General features: G+C 43.5%; 1 long non-coding RNA gene across 1 annotated transcript in view; it reads right to left on the bottom strand.

Annotated features, from left to right (window-relative positions):
• LOC137371718 (uncharacterized) overlaps positions 1 to 22436 on the bottom strand; it is an 80417-nt gene that overhangs the window by 15230 nt on the left and 42751 nt on the right. Inside the window, exon 3 of the long non-coding RNA XR_010975278.1 lies at positions 4785 to 4909. This is a non-coding gene — a long non-coding RNA (uncharacterized lncRNA). The remainder of the gene's footprint in view (positions 1 to 4784; positions 4910 to 22436) is intronic.

The raw sequence follows: 22436 nt of genomic DNA, 5'->3' as shown, positions 1-22436 counted from the left end.
ATGTCTGTCATTAAATGACTGTGCTGTCCAGCTCTGGCAAAGAAGCTATCAGTGACCAGCAAGATGCAATGGCATACAGCCATTTTTGAGATGCCACTAGGGTGGGCAGTTGATCCTTGGAAAGAGCCAGAAGCGAAGAAGTTCAAGGCCACAGTGGCTTTAATGGCTACTGTCAGGGCATGGCGACCAGTGCTGCGAGGTGCAAAGTGTTTGGCAAAGAGGGTACAGATGTCTGTGACCATCTGCCTGCAGAGTCGCAGTCTCCTGCAACACCAGTTGTCTGTCATCTCCAGGTAGCTCCATCTTTGGCAGTAGATCCTATGTTGAGGGTATGGCCTCTGAAGCCTTCCTGCCCCTCTTTCCTCTTCAATGCCCAAGGTTCTGCCCTTCCTGCAGAGGGTGTTGTCCTCATCACCATTGGGCCCAAAATCTGACATTCGTGCCCCCATTGCCAGCTGGAGCCTTTCCTCTGAGAAGGTGGCTACCCAATTGTCCTTGGAAGCCTTGCCCCCTGCTCTTCTGCCCCTCTAATGTCAGGGGGGTGCCGACCCCATTCAAAGCCTGGCTGCTGAGTACCCATAATCCCTGCTACCTGTGCAGTGCCAACAGCACCCCATTACCAAGTGTTGAGTCCCCCTTTGCTCTGTTGACCCTCTTATGGCTCCACACTCTTTACCCACCTCCCTTCAGCTGATCTGTTTCTGAAGGCACATGTAACCCAGATGCCCCTTTAAAAAAATTAGCTTCAAACCTTGACAAGTTCTTAATGAGCTTGTAAACAGTTTTAATTGGCCTCAATTGGGAGGTGGGCGGGATTCCTGTCCTGCCCTCCCTCCGCCCTGGTGATTATTGTTGACGCCGGGAACAGCATCTTGAAATTGACACGCCACCCTGCGCCGGTATTTTCGGGCCAAGCCCACCTCCGTTCCTGACTTTGGGGGTCTCCGAAAATTCAGCCCAGTGTGATAGCAAAGCATTATGTTGTAAGCATCTCAATATTGTACAGAAGATTGCAATAGACTTTGTTAAGTAAACTGAGGTATTTTCTACATGCCCTGAAGACCAGTGCAGAACACATGAACTATCTACCTGATGCATCTGCCTGGATGTTGTACTAGTCCTCATTTCCGGTCAAAAATGTACAATGACAAATATTGCCAACAATGTGGCATGCACTGCGCAGTTTCTTGTTTTATGCTCACATCATAGTAATAACATATTATTAATAGCAATGTTTCTGTTAGGAGAAGACCATTGGTCAACTTAGACTACCTTTCTAAACTATTCAATGGTTTCCTCGGCTGGAATTCTCATTACAGGTCGGAAACCCGACAGCCAGATCATGACCCCATGTTGCGTCAACATCGCTCATGCAACGCCATTTTCAAATTGAAAGATGTTAACTGGCCTGGGAGAGAGTCTGGCGCCCAATTAGAGGTGTCAGAAGCATCCTGGAGGTGGGAACAGGTCACGGAGGGCAATTTTAAAAGGCAAGTGGCAGCTATGCTTGGGCTTGCCATTGCCTTCAGAAATGCAGCATCGGGGAGATCAGAGGACCTCTGTGGGCATGGGCATGGGTCCCTGGGTGGCACCCCATTTCTCTGATGCCTACCTCGAGACGCTCATTGATGCAGTTACACAAAGGAGAGCGCTGTTCTTCCTGACCTCAGGAAGGGGAAATCTATCCAGCGAGACAAAGAGGGCTTGAATGGAGGTGGCTACGGAGGCCAGCAGCTGGAGATCCACGAGAAGGACCTGGGTCCGGTGTAGAAAATGGTTCAATGACCTCGGAGTCCAGTAAGGTGAGTGGCCAGCAGCACCTGGTTTACTGGGCGCTAATCCTCTAAGCACCAGAATGCAAATGAGCTGACCTCACAGAATGTCCATAGTTCTCCTTAACATTGTCAGATCAGGTGTACAGTCGCAACACTGAGATGCAGCCACCCTCACATATTGGGTGATATTCAGATGGGGATATCAATGGGGAGAACATCATCCCACGTGTATTTCATGCTATAAGAGATGAGGGAGGGTAACCTACTGTTGAATCATTCTCCTCTCATCCTGCAGAAGAGCGCCCATAGTGTATGGGACATGGCCAGAATGGGAGGTGGAGTGGCCCAGCTTCACATTCTGATAGCAGTGGAGGTGTCAGCGCTGGAGATGGCCAAGGTGCCATCGAGGCATTTGGTGGGAGTTGGCAAATCGAGAGGCTATATGCAACAGGGTCATTGGTTAGCTCTTTCTTGAGGTGAAGGGCATGCCCAATGTGTGCTATGGATCTAAGACCAATGTTATCTGAGGGGATGATTGTGTTGAGGGACTTGTTGAGTAGGATGAGTCCTAATTTCCATTTTCTGGTATTTTCCACAGGGCTAATTGAAGAGTGGGAGCAAAGTGGACCTGACTAATTGGTACCGCATCCTTGGCGGGGGAGACTCAACAGAACACGCACTGTCACATTATACCGCAGCAACTTCCACCAACGCAGAGACACTCACCTCGGTTGGGTCCCAGACTAGCCTGAGCAGGAGGAGGTGGGTTAGGCACAGTCAGCTGTGGGCAGACGCCTCATAGGACGGAGGACAGACACAGTGATGCTTCGCTGGGCGAAGATGGTGGGCCTTGTGTGTTACAGACAAGGAGGGCCTTCCTCGAGAAGCAGAGGCAAAGGAGTTCCCTGAGGCCTTGAGGAGCCATGGGCAAGCAATGGAGGAGTCCATGCAATGTATGTGCACTGTTGTGCCTCAGGGATTCGATCGCTAAACTCCTCCATTGCGAAATTAGGCAACCTCTTGGAGAGCCAAATGCACCACCACTCTGAGTGGTGGCAGCGGAACCCAGTGCCGATCTCCAAGAATGCGATCTTCAAATCACGCTCGCCTGCTCCCGCCCCCAAAGGCCTTTAAAAATCCGGCCCCTGGCCTTGACTCAGGAACAAATAGCACTCCCTCCCCTTTCCTAACAGGAATTCATCCAGTTCCATGTTAAAACCTGCCAAGCCGTTCTGTTCCTCTACTCCTGCTGGTAATGTGTTCAACAACGCTAATGCCCTCTTGCCATGCAAAAAGATATGTTTCTGTCCTACAACAGTAAGAGAGCAGTTAGAGAAGAGGTGAAAAACATAAAACATGCAAACATCAAAAGAGAGGATGAGCACAAGATAGTGCTGTGCGGTGGATTCCCCCAGAGCCGACTATCACTGAAATCGACGAGAAATTCAACTTTCCTGCCTTGTTCAATCAGGTGTAACAGGGTTTTTAAACACGATTTGATTAATAAAATTCAATGAACAACGGAACTGGTCCTGAAAAAATAATTTTATAATCATGCAGTGCAGTTAAATGATTAATCAGTAGCTCTTTTCAGGTAATTTTTTCCATTTTTTTCTACCTTCACCCATGTGTATGTACCAATCTTTAATTTGCTCTAAACAATTTTACAAGTGATTTTATTTTACGAATATTTGTTTCTTGGTTGGGTGTCTGTGAAAATCCTTTGATGTGATTGGCTGCTTGGAGAGCCTGATGACATCACTCCAGCTCCATGCTGGGGATGCCCAGATTAAGAACACTGCAATCAATTGCAGTATCACTACATGGCAATAGAGGTGAGATCCTCGCCATAGAGATCGCTAGATCCCTCAGCAAAACTTAATTTGTGGGCAGCGGCGAGTGCCCTTGCTTTGCCACTGTCCACAAAATCTGGCCAAATATTCTAAAGGATTATTTCATTCAAATATTCACAAGGGAAAACATGAGTAATAAGCCCTCTGCAAACATTGATAACCAAAGTAAAGTCAATTAAATAAATTAGGTGCAAGTCCTAGACAGGCTAAATGGGCACAAACAAACAACTATTCAGGGATAGATAGTATTTATCCCAGATAGCTGAAAGAGATGAAGGAGATTTTGAAGTACTGTCAATTATGAGTGAGACACTGATACTGAGGTGATATCAGTAGGTTTAAAACAGGCAATGTGTGCCCATATACAAAACATGGTATAAAACAGACACAAGCAACTACAGACTCATTAGCCTTACTGCCATTTAATGTCAAATAATAGAATTGAGTGTCCCTATAATATAACAACTTAGTAAACCACAGTTAATGTGGAATTATATGGAGAAGAACATACCTGACCAACGTTCTTGACCTCTTTAAGGAAATGACCAGCCAAATGAACTGTGGAAAGCTCTTTAACATTGTATACCTATACTTCCAAAAGCCATTTGATAAAAGTTTTACGTGAAAACCTGTTCGTCAAACTCATAAATTTGCAGATTCAGGGTAAACCCTAGAATTGGATAATAAATTGGCTGAAAGAAAACGATGAGTGTTTGTTCGGTGAGGTGTGTCAGGTAAGGAAAATATTGAGTGAGATGCATCAGGACTCATTGTTGGATCAATACTGCTTCTCATTTACATAAATGAGCTTGACTCAGAAAATCAATGCAAAGTGGTCAAATTTTCTGATGATACGAAATTGGGATGGGCAGTAGAATTAGAGGAAGGAGCTCAGAAATTACTCTGAGTTGAATGAAATAAGTGCGTGCACTGACCAATAGAAGATGGAATTTAATGCAGATGACCCCAAGGTATTAGACATAAAAGGAAAGATAGTTAACACATGCAGTCAATAAGTGGTATTGAAATAGTTATGGATAAAATTGAAAAAGAATGAGGAATTTTAGTCGACTTAATACTAAACATGACCAACAAATGCAGAACAGCGATTAACAAAACCAATGTTGAACTATAAAGCCAAAATAAATGATTGTACCTCATATGAAGTTAAGATTGTACAGTGCACTTTGAATGCTATGTCCAGCTCTGGGTGCCGAAACATAAGGAAGATAGCCAAGCACCAGATGCAGTGGAATGTGGCTGATTCTCAGTGTTCAGGGTCTGAGGAAAAATTGTAGAAATTTGGGCTCTTCAGTCTGGAAAAGACACATCTGGGATTGAGAGGCAATCTTATACTAATATCGAAGACAGTTAAATGTATGAAAAAGGTAAATTCAGAATATGGAGGTAGAAATTGGCATTCTTCCAATCATGAGCTGTAACTTTGGTGATACCTCAGCATAAGTGGCTGTTTATACTGTTTCTCCAAGATTTCCACCAATCTTCCACCAAAGATATGGCAAATGATTAGAGGAACCTCCACGGAAATTCCAGATGCATTACTTTAAAGTAAATTGTGAAAGAAAGATAAGGACCAAATTTCAAAATTTATAAAGCAAATTAAATATTAATATCAGAAATTTGCTCTTCACCTCTTCACACAAAAAGTGATCAGTACATGAAACGCACTCCTGGATAGAGTTGTGGAGATGACATTTTGGAATCATTCGACATACAATTGAATGCTACAGTGATGGGGATTGTAGGGTGTTTCTGGATGGTTGAATTAAAATAGGCCAAATGAAATCATTCATCGTAATTATCTTGTGATCTGTGCAATCTGGGTCCAAACTTTCTAAGGTTGTATTTGCAGGCACTGCCATATTTGCTGGCTGATTAAGTTCTGCTAATTCCAAACAACCAATTGCAGGACTGGCCAGAAACATTGTTTGCCCTCCTTTTACAACTGTGTAAACTAGACAATCACATAGAACTATACTAGGAGTACCAATTACATCATGCTACCTGTGGGCATTCCTTCACCCAAAGAGTAAAGGCTTACTTTGACAACTTCTTGTTCTCTCATATCCAAAGCAGCCAGAGTGCTTGCACGTAAGCATTAAGTTTGCCAGCACTGCAGCTCTGGCCTCAGAGGTGGCAGATGCAACATTTAAAATATCAACTGGCATCAGTTGCTCTATGTAGGTGGACCTCTGGAGCACACACTCTTGAATTGCATTTACGCTGTGCTCGAGGGAGCCAAATACATATCCATGCTTATGTTACAGTGTACTCCATTCTGAACATCAGTCTTCATCCTTAGGGGACACTTTAAGGGCTTACTGCCCTTTTCATAGGCTGCTCTGGGATCTCCCTGATAGCAGATTAAGTCTTCTCTTGCTGAGATGGTGAGGTGCTACTGCAAGGATCGGCAACCTTAATAACAAGAATAGTCACTTTTTAAATTTAGTCAAAAATACAATATCTTAAAAGCCACAATGCTGTTACTGAAACTCCAATAATAATGAAAAACAAAATGGAGACATATTTCAACAACATTTTAAAGGTTTTTACAAAAAAAGTTGTTAATTGAATAATACTTTCTCACAAGTATAATGTTAATAAAAGTTTTTTTAAAAAGCCATTTAATTACTATCAAAATAAGTTCGATCGATCAAGGTCGGGACCTGCACACGTGTCCTTAATGAGCCGTATGCGGCACCAGAGCTGCAGGTTGCAGATTCCTGTGCTAGTACTTCTAAGATTATGGGAAGTGCTCTTTGAAACTGATAGTGTGGGCAACTGTGGATGTGTAGATGTGCCCACTGGTTCACTCCAGGTCATCTGAGAACAGCCTTCATCTGTCAGCAGCACAAGGGAAAATATAATCATGCAGTGTACTTGATGTCACAACAAACCACTTACGTAGATGCAAGGGTGGTGTAGTGGTGCTGCATGTTACTGAAGGCTGATTAGACCTACATATTACGCATTGCTACAAAAGTACAGACCTCTTCGTGGTGGCAAATGCCCCACTTCTGGCAGATCAACTCCAGTGAGTAGTATGGCTTTAAAAATCAAGCATGTGCCCTTCTGAAGATGCCAAGGTTTTGCATGGTAATAGTTAGTACTAGTTCCTACCTTGAATTGTGCATAACATTCACCTGCAATAAGCAAAATGACAACAAGTTCCTATAATGATAATAATAGCACTCAGGTTTCATTTTGCATATATTTTGTAATGTGTGCTACATAGGCTAATTATCCTGCCATTGTTCACATGGTTGCTCTTTGCCACAGGAATAAAAAGAATAGCTACTTAATTTTGTCATCACCTTGTTTCTCCATGTATGTGTCAAATGCACAATGATTTCAATTGCTGAAGATGTCCAGAATTTAGTGGCTCATTCGTTTGTAAATACTGAGCCCATCTCTCTGTGTGATATGCCTATGACATGACAGCTTCACTCATTTTCCTTTTCTTAAAGGAAGTGTGTTGCTGTGGCAATAGCAACACAAATTTCTCACTTCTGAAAGGATCAAGAATGAAAGGGCACAGATTTAAGGTAATTGGCAAAAGAGGCAATGGCGACATGAGAAAAAACTTTTTTACGCAATGAGTGGTTAGGATCTGGAATGCACTGCCACAGAGTGTGGTGCAGGCAAATTCAATCAAGGCCTTCAAAAAGGAATTAGATAGTTATCTGAAAAGGAAGAATGTGCAGGGTTATGGGGAGAAGGTGGGGGAATGGGACTAAGCGAATTGCTCACTCAGAGAGCCAGTGCAGACACGATGGGCTGAATGACCTCCTTCTGTGCTGTAACAATTCTGTGATTCTTTGATTATTGACTAAACTAATTGTGTGGCACTGTTTCCATCGCAATCATCTACTTTGGTAGCTTTCTTGATGTAACCAAATACCTTCTGCACCTCTTTGATGGTTCTACTGGTTTCGGGCACAGCACTGATATTCTGTGTCACCTGGACCCATGCACCAAGTCAGCTGGCCTTATTTGCTGTTTAACTCATCAACTTAAGCATTGCTGTTGTGAGATTGAATCTCAGCCACAATTACAGATACAACACAGTTAGTAAATCATACCCATAGCTGACCACAACTGTGTATATCACAATTATCAGGGCTGTTAAGGCACATAGGAAGAACTAATTACTGAAAGTATTGAAACTAGGCTAAGAGATGCAGGAGATAAATTATTGTGCAGAGGGCTAGGACTGGGTTGTGCTGGCAATTGCTAAACATCTGTCTTATTAGCAGTATTACAGGCAGAATTCTCATTCTATTTTCGACCTACGGTGTATCAGTATCTATCAGAGACAGATCCATCAAGTTGAAGAAAATGTTAGGAATAAAATTAATGAGCAGAAAGAATGGCAAAGGCATGGTAGCACTTACATTCCTGCAGACAGGAAGGGGTGGTGGGAATGGAGCTAAACGTGAATCTGCAAATCCCAGTACTTTTGGCAATGAGTCCATCAAATGCCTGGTCACGAATGAACAGGTGCATTGCGTTATAATATGATGCAAATAAGGAAAATACTTCAATATGATATATTTTACCCATTTATGCCTTTAGCAATGCTGGAAGCTAGGAATACGAGGACTGCGGTAAGGGTAGGTGAATAAAAAAAAAATTGGCAGACCAGTTTTTCTTATGCATACGAACATACATAGAAACATATGAATTATGAGCAGGAGTAGGCTACTCAACCCCTCGAGCCTGCTCCGCCATTCAACAAGATCATGGCTGATCTGATTGTAACCTCAACTGCACATTCCTGCCTACCCCTGATAACCTTTCACCCACTTGCTTATCAAGAATCTATCTACCTCTGCCTTAAAAATATTCAAAGACTCTTCTTTCACTGCCTTTTGAGGAAGAGAGTTCCAAAGACTCATAACCCTCTGAGAGAAAAAAAATTTCCTCATCTCTGTCTTAAATGGGTGGCCCCTTATTTTTAAATAATGACCCCTAGTTCTAGATTCTCCCACAAGGGAAAACATCCTTTCCACATCCACCCTGTCAAGACCCATCAGAATGTTATATGTTTCAATCACATCACCTCTTACTCTTCTAAACTCCAGTGAATATAAGGCTAGCCTGTCCTAAATGCCTGCTCGGGTCTACAAATGAAACCAGACCCGAGCCCAACAGAACCACATCTGACCCGAGCCCAACCCAGCCTGAGTCCTTTCATTTTTTGTCACGCCCGACCCGACCCAACCCGACCTGACCACCGGAATAAAGCTGATCATATTAAAGAGGTTGTGCTCTACCTTGGATGGAATCACTCACTGCAGACTAATGCGGAGTTTTTCCCGCCTTGATGTCCTGGCTGTCACTGTGTCCGACCTGGACCAACCTGACCCGAGCCCAAATGCCAGACCCAGAAGAGCGACCCGACCTGACCCGACCCTCACACGTGTCGTTAGGTCTCGTCGGGTTCAGATCGTGTATCCATGCTGTAGCCTGTCCAACCTTTCCTCATACGACAACCCGCCCATTCCAGGTATTAGTCTAGTAAACCTTCCCTGAACTGCTTCCAATGCATTTACATCCTTCCTTAAATAAGGAGACCAATACTGTACACAGTATTCCAGATGTGGTCTCACCAATGCCTATTCCAGGTATTAGTCCAGTATTAACTGAAGCATAACCTCCCTACTTTTATATTTAATTCCCCTCGATATAAATGATAAAATTCTATTAGCTTTCCTAATTACTTACTGTACATGCATACTAACTTTGTGCGATTCATTCACCAGGACACCCAGATCCCTCTGCATCTCAGAGCTCTGCAATTTCTCACCATTTAGATAATATGCTTCTTTTTTATTCTTCCTGCCAAAATGGACAATTTCACATTTTCCCACATTATACTCCATTTGCCAGATCTTTGCCCATGCAGTTAACCTATCTATATCCCTTGGTAGCCTCCTTACATCCTCTTCACAACTTACTTTCCTATTTATCTTTGTGTCATCAGCAAAATTAGCAACCATACCTTCAGTCCCTTCATCCAAGTCATTTATATTAATTGTAAAAAGTTGAGGCCCCAGCACTGATCCCTGTGTCACACCACTCATTACATCTTGCCAACCAGAAAATGACCCATTTATGCCTACTCTCTGTTTCCTGTTAGCTAGCCAATCTTCTATCCATGCCAATATGTTAGTCCCTATACCATGAGCTTTTATTTTCCACAATAACCTTTAATGTGGCACCTTATCAGATGCATTCTGGAAATCTAAGTACAGTACATCCACCAGTTTCCCTTTATCCACAGCACATGTTACATCTTTATGACACAAAACTGGGTGGGAGGGTGAGTTGTGCGGAGGATGCAGAGAGGCTTCAGGGTGATTTGGACAAGTTGAGTGAATGGACTAATGCATGGCAGATGCAGTATAATGTGGATAAATGTGAGGTTATCCACTTTGGTAGCAAAAACAGGAAGACAGATTATTATCTGAATGGCTATAAACTGAGAGAGGGGAATATGCAGCGAAACCTGGATGTTCTCGTACACCAGTCACTGAAGGTAAGCATGCAGGTCCAACAGGCAGTAAAAAAGGCAAATGGTATGTTGGCCTTCATAGCAAGAGGATTCAACAACAGGAGCAGGGATGTCTTGCTGCAATTATACAGGGCCTTGGTGAGGCCACACCTGGAATATTGTGTGCAGTTTTGGTCTCCTTATCTGAGGAAGGTTGTTTTTGCTATAGAGAGAGTGCAGCGAAGGTTTACCAGACTGATTCCTGGGATGGCAGGACTGACGTATGAGGAGAGATTGAGTCGGTTAGGATTATATTCGCTGGAGTTCAGAAGAGTAAGGGGGGATCTCATAGAAACCTATACAATTCTAACAGGACTTGAGAGGGTAGATGCAGGAAGGATGTTCCCGATGGTGGGGGAGTCCAGAACCATGGGTCATAGTCTCAGGATATGGGGTAAACCTTTCAGGACTGAGATGAGGAGAAATTTCTTCACCCAGAGAGTGGTGAGCCTGTGGAATTCGCTACCACAGAAAGCAGTTGAGGCCAAAACATTGTATGTTTTCAAGAAGGAGTTAGATATAGCTCTTGGATCTAAAGGGATCAAAGTGTATGAGGCAAAAGCGGGAACAAGTTACTGAGTTGGATGATCAGCCATGATCATAATGAATGGCGGAGCAGGCTCGAAGGGCCGAATGGCCTACTCCTGCTCCTATTTTCTATGTTTCTATGTTTCTTCAAAGAACTCCAATAAATTGCTTAAACATGATTTCCTTTTCACAAAGCCATGTTGACTCTGCCTGATGACCTTGAATTTGTCAAAGTACCCTACTATAACATCTTTAATCATAGCTTCTAATATTTTCCATCTGACAGATGTTACGATCAGGTGAGGAGAGGTCTCAAGGCTCCCCTCTTGTCATTCCTCTTGTTTGACCACAACATATTTTATTCTTCTTTTAACAGTGGCTGTGCTTACCACTTCAGTGAGTGTTTTACCTTTGACCTTTGCCCTGATAGCAAAAGAACCAATGAGACAGGTGTTCTTGATTTTAAACAAGAGGTGAGTTAATTATACTTAACCAAAAACCCGATCTAACTAAAATAATAAAATTACGCTACACTTTCATTCACACAAGAATCACACACACCATTAGATTACAGAATAGAGAAGAATAGTAGTTGGGATAGAGTCAAGATTAATAAAAAGGAATATACAGTCTGCGGTGTGTGTTGAGCTCCAAGAACCATAACATAACCTCTTCAGATATTGCCTAAAACTTTTCCACTTCATTTTTTTTCTTCTGCTCTTTACTATCTCTATTTGCATGTGTATATCACGTATGCAAGCTAGCATGGGCGCGTTGTGTATCCGTAGGCGTCAACCGAATTAGAGATTAAGTTTAAGTTTAATAAATTACAACTTTTCTTCTTTAAACCTAAGAAAACCTGTTTATGCTGGTTTATTGGCCTTATAATTGGAAAGCGGTGAACAAGGATTCACCAAGGGGAGCTAAAAACACGCTGTGTTTAACATTAAACTCTGTTAGTATAAGACCAGGAGAAGGCTGAGAGGGACCCTTAGACACCTTTCTCACTTGGTCCTAACAGAAATTTGGGGGCTACCATCCTGGATTTTACCCACAGACAAACGAGAGAAATTGGAAGTGGGAAGCCAAATTATCCTCAGTCAAAAAGAGCAAAATTTCAATACAGGTTTTCTTGTGGTTGTGTGTGATTGAATACTAACATGTCTGCAACTGAAGCTAATAGCTCTCCAAGCCAGATGAGAGTTCATCAAATTATGAACTGACAAAAAATGCTATCCTCAGGGCATATGAATTAGTACCCGAAGCCTATCACCAAAAGTTTAGAACCCTCAAGAAGCAAGCTAATCAAACTTATCTGGAGTTTGAAAGAAGTAAGCAGCTGGCTTTTGACCAGTAGCTGAAGGCTCTTAAAGTACAGCTCAGCTATGAGAATTTCAGGGAAGTAATTCTGTTAGAGGAATTTAAACACTCTCTCCCACTCTCCATAAAGACCCACGTAGAGGAGCAGTGGGTTCAGAGAGCCTGCCAAGTGACCATTCTGGCCAATGAGTTTGCTTTAATTTATGTCGGTTTCCCAGGGGACAACCTTTCCTAGTCACCCCCACAAATCCGAAAGGGACAAAGGGTGGGAAGGTGATAGGAGCCTAAGCTGTCCTGAGAGAGAAAGGAAAGCAGGAGACATAGGGGACCCTCCTCTAGACAAAAAGGAAGGTGCTGTGAGTAAGAGTGAGACCCAGAGACCTGTGTGTTTCCATTGTAATAAAGCAGGGCCTTTAAAAGCTGACTTCTGGAAACTAAAGGGAAAATCTGTAGGGTTAATCAGGGCACACCCGCTCAGTGAAGAGGGGGACCTGATGGAAAGCACAGCAGAACAAGCTGTGGCTTTAACTGCAGTAAGAGTGAGACCCAGGAAGCTTATGGCTGCAAGTTGAGGAAAATTTAATAGGATTGCTGAAGGTTATCAAGGTTTTGTGTCTGAAGGGAAAGTAACCCCATACCCTTCAAGTGGGGCAAGCAAACCCATAGTAATTCTCAAGGACACAGGGGCTACCAGATCACTTTTACTGGGAAAAGGCCTGACCTTTCCCCCAGAGAGTGCAGTGAACAGTAGAATGGTGGCGAATGGTATTGGAGGGCAGTGTATGCCTGTACCTGTACACCAGGTGCACCTGGAGTGGGACCTAGTTTCAGGACCGGTGACCATAGGGATTGTCCCTAGTTTGCCTGTGGACAGGGTTGACCTGCTCCTGGGTAATGATCTGGTGGGAGTGAAGGTGGTTACCCACCACCCCCCACCTCCCCCCCCACCACCCACAGTAAAAAAAGAGAGACCGCAGGAGGTCAGAGAGACAGGGCAGTGGCAGGAGACGGTTCCCTATAGTTTCCCTGAATGTGTAATGAGTGAGACCATGATCAAACCAGCTCCCCCAGAGGAGACTGCTTTGGCACTGCAAGCAGATGACCATGAGGTCAGTCTGTCTGAGACTTTCTTTGGAAAACTAGAAGAACCAGGGAATGAATTAAATGGATTTTCCCTTGCTGAGGCTCAGTGAGCCGACCCAGTATTGCGAGAGTTAGCACAGGCTGCCCAGTCTGAAAGTGAAGCAGTGGGAGTGTCTGATTGCTACTATTTAAAGAATGAGGTACTGATGGGGAAATGGAGTTCTCCTCGCAAATCTGAGAGCAAGGAGTGGACAATAGTTCACCAGTCAGTGATGCCGCAGAGGTACCAGAGAGAAATATTAAGAAGGGCCTATGAGACTGCAGTGGCTGTACATGTCGGTATACGGAAGACCAAAGCCTGCATAAGATAGCAGTTTGGCTGGCAAAAATTCCACAAAGATGTGGTGGAGTACTGCAGGAGTTGCCACGTGTGCCAGGTTGAGGGAAAACCCCAACCTGCAGTGAAACCTGCACCCCTAAGTCCTGTACCGGTGTGAGGAGGACCCTCCAGCAGAGGGCTGGTGAACTGTAGGGGACCCCCGCCTGCAACAAAAGGGGACAGACAGGCACAAGGCTGGCAAAAGGTTAGAAAGAGAAGGGGAAAGAGTGACCATGAGGGCCGGTTAAAGGAAGTCCGGGAGGAATCCCAGATGAAAACCCCTACTGTCCAGTGAGCCAAACCCAAAAAATGTGGCAGGTTAGACTCCACATCCTCCTGTGTAAATGCAGACACTAGAGGTATCCCACCAGAGTTGCCAACAACATTTACAGGAAAGTGCAGAGACAAAGAAAGACTTCTAGGGGGCACAGAATCCTTGAGAGTGATGCCTCACCTAGTCGAAGTGCCACAGGGGAGTGCAGTAGAGTTTGCACAAATACCTGCAGGCAGGAGTGTCCCAGAGGACAAAGGGAAGATTAGCAAAGAATCCTGCCCCAGAGTCAGAAAAAAGAAAACCACCACCCGACTAAAGTCAAATGCCTTTGCATGACTCAGCAAAGCACTGAAAGAGAATTCAGGATAGACCCGCCCACTACTGACTCTCCAGAAAAAAAAATTCCAACTCAGGGCTAATTAAACCTAACCATCTCAAAGACCCTAGGCAGCCATGGAAATGGGCAAACTGAAGAAAAACTTCCCCAAAGAACCACATGTTTTTTGGGATGCCAAAAAAGGACAATTATAGCAGCACTGGCACCAAGAAAAGACAGGCTGTAATAAGTTTGAGGATTTATGAATGAATGGGAATGAATGAGAGAAATGCATGTTTTTTTTCTGTATCTTATATTTTATCTCGGCCCTTTTAATGAAATGCGCCTTTTCTAAAATCGCATTTCATTCCGCTGGGTGTGGAGGTGTAATGCTGGGCCCCCACCTGCCAAGAATGAGGCGTAGTAATTTTGCAATTTGGACATTAAATTTCAAATTGTTGCTGGAAAGAAGAGAAGGCCTGTTACAACGACTGCCAGACTTGGATGGAGGACATTTGCATACCAATAGGGACAAGAGAGGTTACTTCCCTTATCCAATTTAACCCACAATGGACTTTGATAACCAGGTATTGAAGGTGAGGGAGCTCAAATTTCAGAATGACTCCTGGGATAGCCGAATCGACAAACAGTCATGGTCAGACCTGCTGGTCACGTGACTAGCTGCTTGACAACCTGGGTTTTATGAATTGTATAGTTTGAACTGGAAAAAGACTGTTTGCTCCTGGACTGAGAAGATCTCTCCTGTCTGCTCCCATCTCTTTCTCACAAGGCTCTGAATCCACTGAAGAACATGAACCCCAAGAGAGAAAAGTCTCCTACAGCGAACAAGGTTTAAGAAGAATACTGGGCCCTAATGAAAAGTAAGATCTACCTGCAATAAAGGACTCTACAGTGAGCTTGAAGAACCTAAACAAAACCTCTTCAGATATTGCCTCAAACTTTTCCACTTTATTTTTGTTCTTCTGCTTTTTCTGTCTCTATTTGCATGTATGTATTGCATATGCATGCCAGTATGGGAGCGTTGTGTATCTATAGGCATCGACCGAATTAGAGTTTAAGTTCAAGTTTAATAAATTTCAACTTTTCTTCATTAAACCTAAGAAAACCTGTTTGTGCTGGTTTCTTTGCCTTATAATTGGAAAGCAGTTAGCAAGGATTCACCAAGGGGGAGCTAAAAACATTGTGTTTTTAAAATTAAACCCTGTTACGGTAAGACCAGGTGAAGTCTGGTATTCACCTTTCTCACTTAGTCCTAACACCAGCACATTAAATATCATACTAACCACTTCTTTTAAGACCCTAGAATGAGGTCCATCAGGACCCAAGGACTTGTCAGCCCACAGCTCCAACAATTTACTCAGTACCACTTCCCTTACGAATGTAATTTTCTTGAGTTCCTCTCTCCCTTCCATTTTCTGATTTACAGCTATTTCTGGAATAAAGAAAATGAAAAAAATGGCTCTGTGGAGATCAACTTAAAAAAATACTTTGGCCAAGTTATTGCTAATACTTGAAGATAAAGGATAAGATGAGGAATGTTCCTTCTTATCAATCTTTTCGTCACTCTTTGCTGTTTTTTAATTTTCAGTCCAATCTTCTGACCTGTCACCCATCTTTGAGCAACTATATGCTTTTGCTTTAAGTTCGATACTCTCTTTGACTTTTCTATTCAATTGATGTTGAGTGGCAGAAGAAACAAAAATAATTTTTCTTTAATTTTTCCCATCCTTCGGATGCTCTGCAGAGCCATGTACTTAACTGAAAGTTGCTACAGTGACGTTCCTCCTCCCCCACCAGTCAAGCAAGTGCCACAGTTGCACCAGAAACAGTATTGATGCTCGTTCTTGACAGTTAAATTACCCTGACCCCAGGATTTCTAACAGGGTCAGGGTCTACTGCACTGGCCTGGCAGTAATTCCAAACCACCTCAGGTCTTCATCCCCAAGTATTTCAGGTCAGTAGCTGTACTTTTATACAGTCCATGTGTCCTGGGTATTGCTATCTTTTACCCTTTTTTTTGGACATAGAAAAATATTGCTCTCTCTTATTTAAATTACCTGGAGAATATAACTACATAAACTCCCATCATTTGGCCTAAATCTTCCAGTCTTCCAGACAATGGGGACAAACGGATGCAAAATTATCTTGATTGTCTGAAGGCAACTAAAATGGCTGTGGTATCTAGAAATCACGTGACGATTAGTGATTCTACTTGGAGCCAGAGACGATTTAATCCTGTACTTCTCAATTGTAGAGTGACAGCACAATTTTTCCCAAGAATGGAGTAATGTAAGCTTTTGGTGCTTCCATAATGTTTTCCTTCACATAACCATGATAGAGAGCTTTCATAATGAGGGACGAGGCAAATTGTGAACAGGAAAGATCTACCCCACAGTGCTATCTCAAATGCTTGCTCCCATTGATTCAAGAATTCAGTGCCTACCAACCTGATTCCATAGGATATGAACACAGCCAACATGTGGCCTTACCCTAAGTGCCTTACTGCAGAATTGAGCCTACAGTTTTATTTAACGATCAGCCCAGTTTGCATATGATGTGAGTTTGATTCTTATACTGTGTAGCATCTTGCCAATCTATCTGTTTCTGTATATTATTTTAGTAGTATAGGATAAGCCACTTTTGAAGTTGCAGGAGAATATGGTGGTCATCTCTTATTTTATCTAGCCTTCAATTTAGGATTAGTTATTATTTATGCCACCCCTTGTATGGCAGGGAAGAAAGATGCAGGATTTAGCTCACAATGTTTTGATCCCTTTATAGAAATGGTCATCAGGCAAAAAGTATGAGATAAGTTGTTAGAAAAATGCCAAATGATGTCACAGCTGTCTTCCTATGCTCCAAATAGCTGCACAATAATGGGAGAGATTTTGCCGAAGTGGAGAAGGTCCATTCATTGGGGTAGTTGTTGGGTGGCTGGCCGCTTGGATGGGAGATGGGACTTCCCCGACAACATGGCTAGGAGGAGGGAATTAAGAGCCGACAGATGGGGGAGGTGACCAGTTAAGGATGGTGAGCGGGCCTTTCACGCTGCTGACCCAATCCGAATGCCAGCAGCTCAGGAGCTTCGGCATCGCTACTGAGAGAGGTGGCTGCTGCTGAAGCAGCAAGGAGAATGCGAGAGTACTTCCATTTTGAGGCGCCCTCGAAAGGGTGAGCATTAAATACATTTTTACGTGGGCCAAGCAGGCAAGGCCTGGAGAATGGAGGGGAAACCCCTCCAGCAGCAGCGTTGGGGATGTGGGGGCATCATTTGCTGCCAGTGGCCCCCTGCCTATGTCATGGAGCCTCCAGCTCCGATGGACCCCTTAGAAAGTCACTGGGAGGCCACCTCCATGAAGCTGGCGACCTCCCCATGCAGCAGGAGGCCATTCTGCTGCTGGTAAAATGCCAGCGGCCCAGGATAATTGCTCTTAATTGGGCCATTAATCATTCAAATTGGCAGCCTATCTCCATTTGGCGGGCAGCCAAGGGACTGCCATTCCATTCCGATGCAGCTCCTGGGCTTATTACCAACTACCCCCCTCTCCGTTCCTACCACCCAAGGGTCGGTAAAATTCCACCCATTGAGATAGAAAAGATAAATACATCCTACTTGTGGGAACCCCGTCCACCAGTATCAAATATTGGCAAATTGTGAGCAATGCAGCTCCTATTTTTCAATATGAGAGGCCAGCAGGCATAGCTCCTCTATCGGGTAACACATGTTTATCAACATTGTCCTATTTAGTAGAATTATGAAGCCTAACTTAATCAAGTTAATGAATATGTTTTTTTGATCACCTCTGTTTGTATTAAACAGAGGAAAGGAGAGTTCAAACTGCAGCATTGTCCATCAGGAATTTCAATGTCCATCACCAAGAATGGCTCAGGAGCACTACTGCTGGCCAAGCTGACCGAGTGCTGAAGGACATGTCTGCCAGACTTGGCCTGCGTCAGGTGGTGAGAGAACCAACAAGAAGGGAAAACTTACTTGACCTCGTTCTCACCAATCCACCTCTCAAAGATGCCTCTATCCATGACAATATTGGTGGGAGTGACCACCACACTGGCCTTGTGGAGACGAAGTCCCATCTTCACACCACTGTGCTAAATGAAATAGATTCAGAACAGATCTGGCAGCTCAAAACTGGGCATCATAAGGCGCTGTGGGCCATCATCAGCAGCAGAATTATATTCAACCACAATCTGTAAACCTCATGGCCTGGCATATTCCTCACTCTACCATTACCACCAAGCCAGTGGATCAACCCTGGTTCAATGAGAAGTGCAGGAAGGCATGCCAGGAGCAGTATCAGACATACCTAAAAATGAGGTGCCAACCTGGTAAAGTTACAACTCAGGACTACATGAATGCTAAACAACAAAAGCAGCAATAGACAGGGCTAAGTGGGCCCACAACCAATGGATCAGATCAAAGTTCTGCAGTCCTGCCAATTCCAATCGCGAATAGTGGTGGACAATTAAACAATGAAACAGAGGAGGAGGCTCCACATCTCAGACACCTCCTGAGGTTCCCAGCATCACAGATGCCAGTCTTCAGACAATTCGATTCACTCCATGTGATATCAAGAAACGGCTGAAGACACTGGATACTGCAAAGGCTATGGGCCCTGACAACATCCCAACTGTAGTACTGAAGACTTGTGCTCCAGACTGGCCACACCCCGAGCCAAGCTGTTCCAGTACAGCGACAAAACTGGCATCTACCTAACAATCTGAAAAATTGCCCAGGTATGTACTGTTCACAAAAGCAGGATAAATGTAATCTGGCCAATTATTGCCCCATCAACCCATTCTCAATCATTAGCAACGTAATGGAAAGTGTTGTCGACAGTGCTATCAGGTGGCACTTACACAGCAATAACCTGCTCATCGATGCTCAGTTTGGGTTCTGCAGGGCCAGTCAGCTCCAGACCTCATAATAACCTTGCTCCAAATATGGACAAAAGAACTGAATTCCAGAGGCGAGGTCAGACTGACTGCCTTTGACATCAAGGCAGCATTTGACTGAGTGTGGCATCAAGGAGCTCTAGCAAAATTGAAGTCAATGGAAATCAGGGGGAAAACTCTCCACTGGTTGGAGTCATACCCACACAAAGGAAGATTGTTTCGGTGTTGTAGGCCAATAATCTCAGTCCCAGGACATCACTGCAGCAGTTCTTCAGGGTACTGTCCTAGCCACAACCATCTTAAGCTGCTTCATCAATGAACTTCCCTCCATCATAAATTCAGAAGTGGGGATGTTCACTGGTGATTGCACTGTGTTCAGTACCTTTTGCAACTCCTCAGATAGTGAAGAAATATGTGCCTGCATGCAGCAGACCTGGACAAAATTCAAGCTTGAATTGATAAGTGACAAGTAACATTCACACCATGCAAGTGCCAGGCAATGGCCATCTCCAACAAGAGAGAATCTAACCATTCCCCCTTGACTTTCAATGGCATTCCATCGCTGAATACCCCACCATCAACATCTTGGGGGTTACCACTGACCAGAAACTGAACTGGACCAGCCATATAAGTACTGTGGTGGAAAGAGCAGGTCAGACGCTGGGAATTCTGCAGCGAGTAACTAACCTCCTGACTCCCCAAGGCCTGTCCACCATCTACAAGGCATAAGTCAGGTATGTAATGGAATACTCTCCATTTATCTGGATGAGTGCAGCTCCAACAACATTCAAGAAGCTCAACACCATCCAGCACAAAGCAGCCCTCTTGATTGGCACCCCATACACCACCTTAAACATTTAGTCACCTCGCCACTGATGCACTGTGGAAGCCAGTGTGTACCATCGACAAGATGCACTGCAGCAAATTGCAAGCCACCTTTGACAGCACCTTCCAAACTCATGACCTCTACCTAGTAGAAGGTCAAAGGTAGCACCTGCTAGTTCCCCTCAAAGCCACACACTATCCACTATCCTGACTTGGAATTATATCACCGTTCCTTCACTGTCACTGAGTCAAAGAACAAAGAACAAAGAACAGTACAGCACAGGAACAGGCCATTCGGCCCTCCAAGCCTGCGCCGATCTTGATGCTTGCCTAAACTAACACCTTCTGCACTTCCGGGGCCCATATCCCTCTATTCCCTTCCTATTCATGTATTTGTCAAGATGTCTCTTAAACGTCGCTATCGTATCTGCTTCCACCACCTCCCCTGGCAGCAAGTTCCAGGCACTCACCACCCTCTGTGTAAAAAACTTGCCTTGCACATCCCCTCTAAACTTTGCCCCTCGCACCTTAAACCTATGTCCCCTAGTAACTGACTCTTCCACCCTGGGAAAAAGCTTCTGACTATCCACTCTGTCCATGCCGCTCATAACTTTGTAAACCTCTATCATGTCGCCCCACCACCTCCGTCGTTCCAGTGAAAACAATCCGAGTTTTTCCAACCTCTCCTCATAGCTAATGCCCTCCAGACTAGGCAACACCCTGGTAAACCTCCTCTGTACCCTCTCCAAAGCCTCCACGTCCTTCTGGTAGTGTGGCGACCAGAATTGCACGCAATATTCTAAGTGTGGCCTAACTAAGGTTCTGTACAGCTGCAACATGACTTGCCAATTTTTATACTCTTTGCCCCGACTGATGAAGGCAAGCATGCCGTATGCCTTCTTGACTACCTTATCCACCTGCGTTGCCACTTTCAGTCACCTGTGGACCTGTACGCCCAGATCTCTCTGCCTGTCAATACTCCTAAGGGTTCTGCCATTTACTGTATACCTCCCACCTGCATTAGACCTTCCAAAATGCAATACCTCACATTTGTCCGGATTAAACTCCATCTGCCATTTCTCCGCCCAAGTCTCCAACCGATCTATATCCTGCTGTATCCTCTGACAATCCTCATCATTATCCACAAACCTTTGTGTCGTCCGCAAACTTACTAATCAGACCAGCTACATTTTCCTCCAAATCATTTATATATACTACAAACAGCAAAGGTCAAAAAGCTGGAACTCCCTAACAGCACTGTGGGTGTACCTACACCTCATGCACTGCAGCAGTTCAAGGCAGCAGCTCACCACCACCTTCTCAAGGGCAATTATAGATGGGCAACAAATGCTGACCTTGCCAGTGACACCGACATCCCATGAAAGAATAAAAAAAAAATCTACAGCAAATTACAAGCCACCTTTCTCATCCCAAAATAAAATTTTCTTATACATAGTGAAACTTGCACAGCAAGGACTAAAAAGTTACTGTGCAGTCCAGCAAATGTGATAGCACTATGTTTCATCATAACAGCATGTTTTTAAAATTGAAAATGTAGCCTTCTATTTCAGAAATCGTGTAGCAGGGAAGCAATATAACCATTAACCCTTTGGCGTCTGTGGTAGCATTTTACATTAGAATGAAAATATGACAATGCTACAATGCTTATTTTGGGGAGCACCACTGATAATTTATTTTCCTCTTTTCATTCTTTTAATTCAATCTTAAAATATTTGAGAACTATGTTATATTGATATTAAATGATGAAATATGCAGTTTTTAATACTGTCAAGAAAATTCAGTGTTCAAAGGGTTATAACAGCATGACTTTAATGTTAAATGGTTTTCTCTGGAAAACCTGTGGTTATCTCTGAATTGGAGCTTATGTTAACATGTCTCACAGTATAAGGTACAATGTACAAAACCTTGGTATGCAGCTTTGGTTGAGTCAGACAGAGATCGGTGACAGGTATTTTCATTTACAGAATCATAGAGATCAAAAGTGGTATATTTTGTCCTACATATAAAATATCAACAGATTGGTCACTTATAGTTTCAGTTCAGTTTCCTTGCAGAGAGTGACCATCTCTACATAAAAGGATAGCAAAAGAGTTATGGGAGGCAATTCTTCTATCCAAAGTACAACCAACTTTTCAAGCTATTGTTAATATTTAATTCTGGTTTATGAATGATGATCACTAATCATGTTGAAAATGTTTATTATTGACATGTATAGGTAATAAATAATTTGCATCTCCTTTCTTAACAGTCTTCCTATTGTGTTTAGTTTATTGTATAAGATGACATTGTGGGGTATGTTCTGACTAAACAGATAGCAGGGGCCTTGTCCGCAAGCAACAAATAGCAGACATTCATGTGTGCAAATGGTCAGCAAATCATGTACAATGTAGGTCCAAAATTTCCAATATATGTTTCCAACTGGTGAGAATTCTTGCCAACGTTGTAAATTCAGAAGGGTCAGAGGAGAATTCTTCAGGTTTCCAGATGTGGTGATTTTATAAATATGTTCATATAAATGTGTTCTCTTTGGCCAAATTGTGAATATATATTCTA

The sequence above is a fragment of the Heterodontus francisci genome, chromosome 7 (genome assembly GCF_036365525.1).
Source record: "Heterodontus francisci isolate sHetFra1 chromosome 7, sHetFra1.hap1, whole genome shotgun sequence".
Lineage (NCBI taxonomy): Eukaryota > Metazoa > Chordata > Chondrichthyes > Heterodontiformes > Heterodontidae > Heterodontus > Heterodontus francisci.
Note: the sequence above shows the minus strand (reverse complement) of the source record. Positions and strands in the feature narration are given on the sequence as shown.